Raw genomic sequence first — 3,832 nt, forward strand, 5'->3', positions numbered from 1 at the left:
CAACCTGGGTGAGGACCAGAGCACAGATCAGGAGGACAGTGACCAGAACTCTCCCTGGATCGCACCTCCTTGAAAGCACCAAAAACCTACAGGTCCCTAGATCCAGTCACAGAAGCTCAGGCTAGCCATCCCCCACCCCCACCCCAGAAGTGAACAGAGCCCAACTCCAACATAAAGTCCAAAATCAAGAAATAGTCTGGGAAACTGTGCAAACAACCCCAAAGAGAACCTGACCATAAAAAGCTTCTACGGTGACGTGGAAGTTCAAGAGTCAAACCCAGAAGACAACGATGTGAAAACAACCGCAAGGAAAGCATAAAAGAAGAATATACTGACATGATGTTCTAATGATTGAACATTTCACTTTTTCTAAAAGCCATTCCTTTGGGAGAAAATTACTAATCACATAATCACATTTCATATGGAAAAGGACTGGCATTTAGAAGAAAGTTTGCTAGAAAACAAATAAAGCCTTGGACAGATAAGAAAAATAGAGTGGAAATCTCTTTGGCTCATGAAGACAGGCCTCCTTAAATGTGTCTTGGGTAAAAGAGAAATTGGCTACAAAAATACCTATACTTAAAAATAAAAAATGTTCATGAATTTTAATTTACCATCATGCTATTAAAAATTGAGCTCTTTCTTAACAGCAAGGAACTGAGCATTTTGTCACCTGAAAGTTTTCCTGGTGTTAATTTGAGCTTTTAATTAATTATAACCTTTTAGGAGAGGGAGGTTTAGCTGCCAAAAAAAAGAAAAAAAGGTTATGCAAGGGGATGATGAGAAAACAAGTCACTTTGCAGATTTTTCGTGGAGCTCTGCCTTGGCAAGCTGGGGTTATGGACTGATGAGTCAGCATTCCTGCAATTACAGGTGGAGAGAGCACTAAAATCTTGCTGAGTTCAGTTATTGAAATTATATGGTTTCATAAATAGTATAATGTTGTTCTCAGCAGGTAAATCTTATATTTTAATGACATCCATATTACAACATATACAGGTTCTTGCGCTGAAGGTCAACGGGCCCCTTGACAAAAGCAGCAGCCAGAGCCCGGGAGGAAGGCTGTCCGTGAATTAAGGAGGTGACCTTCTCGAGCTGGGAAGGGAAGGGAGGCTGGGGAGAGGAAAAGATTCAAGGGGAAAACGAGTGCAGACCAGGGCACTTCATTATTTTTAAATCATCATGTTGAGGGCTGGCTGTTTTTATGCCTTCAGAACATATACTTGCTTGAGCTTTTTCCCCCCCAATTTAATGAGCATTTAATAATCTCCTACAATGTGCCAGTCACTTTGATCCGTGCTGGGTTTATACAGACAAAAGTGAAACAGTCCCTGACCTCAAGCAGCTTACATTCTATGGGGTGGGAAGGGGGGAGATTTTGAGCTTGTCCAGATCATCACTTTCTGAGGAATTCTCAGGACCAGGGAGGGTCTTTGTCAAGGCACTGAGGGACAGAACTTGTTTCCCAGAAAGATAATTTTACTTTCCAGCCCAGACAATCTCTGCTAAGGAAATAGGAGTCAGGGACAAGTTGCAACCCTTTGGTTTGGCTTTGGTGTCTTATAAACAGAGTGCTTGGGAGATCCCATGGCATATTTCTGCTTTCAAACGCCTGACCTTGTTAAATCTTTTTTTCCCCCTTTTCCTTTTTTTTTTTTAAGAGGCAAACCTTGCTATTGATAGCTAATAGAAAAAGTCCCTTTCCCTAGAAATCCATTCATCAGCAGTAAGTCTTTATTTCTGCACCCTCCCCCCACCTGCCCTGCCCTGGCCACCCCTGAAGCATCAATATGCTCAAAATGATTGGCAGGGGTGTTTTCCATGGCATAAATTGTAACTTGCAACTTGCTGCTAAAGGGAAGGAAGGGCAGAAAAATAAGTATTTCTATGGCACCTACCATGTGCCAGGCACTGTGCTAAGCACTTTTTACATGTATTATTTAATGTGATCCTCACAGCAATCCTGGGAGGGAGGTACTATTATTATTATTATTACCATTTTACAGTTGAGGAAGCTGAAGCGGACAGAGAGGTTAAATGACTTGCCCAAGGTCACACAGCTCATAAGTTTCTGAGGCCAGATTTGAACTCAGGTTTTCCTGACTCCAAGCCCAGGGCTCTCTAGCTACTGTTCCACCAACTGCTTAATAAGGCAAATAGAGTATTGGACCTGGAGTCATGAAGATCTGGATTAGAATCTCACCTCAGATACCAACTGGGTGATTCTCAGGAAATCACTCCTTCACTTTCTGAATCTCTATTGCCTGCTCTGTAAAATGGGGATATCTGAACCTGGAGCACTGAGGCTGTGTGGTCCAGTGGGAAGTGCCATGTTCCTAGAGTCAGGGTGCCTGGGTTCACATCACAACTCTGCACTCGCTTCCTGCATTGGACAAGTCACAATTTGTCTGGCTTCAGTCTCTTCATCTGTCATATTAGGAGGTTGAACTAGAAAGTCTTTAGAGGCATCTGCAGGCTCTAGAGGTATCTGCCGGTTCCTGTTCTACTGTTTTACTGGTAACCCAAGTTCCAAAGCCCGTTGGTATGGGACTCTCTCCTGATGGGTGGAGACCAACTCCCCACATCTGCATGAGGGTGGAATGGAATTGGTGAGAGTCAGAGAGGAAAGAAGTCTTGGGTTCTCCGGCTTCCAGCTCTGAGAGAAAAGATGCATAATATCAACCCCTCTTCGTGTCACCAGAGGGAAAGAAAGACCCGAGAAGAACTTGACACGAGAGGACCTAAAAGGCTATCCCCAGACTGCTACCTGAGGGACTTCAGCGAGTTTCTTCTTGAGCAAGATTTACAAACTTCTCTCTTGGTTGAGCAGAGTTATCTCACTTCCAATGGGAAAGCCTCTTTGTTCTGTGTTGTTTAGTTACTAGACTTTGTACTAGGCTCCAGTACCGGAGTCTAGTTTAAATTCTCCTGTGTATTATTTCTCTGATTTCTGTCTTGCTATTGACTTGAATAAATGGGTTTCTTTGCTATTTGCTCTGTGTATTTGTTGTGGAACCGGCATCTTGTGGGAAAGACTTTATAGACCCTTGGATATAATGCCTGTCCCATCTCCTTTCCTCACTAAGAAACAGCAATCAGGAGTTTAGTTTGAACCTAGAGATCTCATCCCCTAGAGGTTAACACTATTTAAGGGAACAGATAGTCTAGCCTTGTACTCCCTCTCTCTAAGAACAGCATTATGGCCTTTGGTCCCACCCTCCTACTTCTCTTCCTGACAGGAATCAGCGTCTCTTGGAGAAGAATCGGAGAAGAAGCCAGACCGATCTAGCTGCATCAATGGCGGGGAGTCTGCCAATAAGAAAAAACTATTCCTTGAAGTGGGTAGGTTGTTATCACTGAATTAAGTTAGAACACTGACCTTGACCCAGCATCCAAACTTGGAATCAGTCAAATAATAATACATGTATAATATCGTATGTGTGCATATACACATAATTATATATTTATACACATGTGTACTATTGACTGGATTACATGTGTATATAGTAACATGTATGTGTGTGCACATACACATAATCATATATTTGCATACATCCATTTAGTTTGTCTGAGTATAATTTCACCATTTTGGAATTCCCAGTAAGGAAATTCCCTCCACCCATGCTAATTGGGACCTGCTAGAAAACTGACTAATAATATTAATGCACATTTATATATGGAGAAGGACTGGAGCTATGATTTCTTTTGTGCAGAGAACTCCCGTATGAAGACAATCTCTCTACCAAAGCATATTGGTACCCCCAGTGTAGCTTCTAGTCTTGGAGAGCTGCCTACAGCATTGAGCAGTGAAACGACTTGTTCACAGTCACGT

Source organism: Vombatus ursinus, unplaced genomic scaffold (genome assembly GCF_900497805.2).
Source record: "Vombatus ursinus unplaced genomic scaffold, bare-nosed wombat genome assembly UNPS02014799.1, whole genome shotgun sequence".
Taxonomy (NCBI): domain Eukaryota; kingdom Metazoa; phylum Chordata; class Mammalia; order Diprotodontia; family Vombatidae; genus Vombatus; species Vombatus ursinus.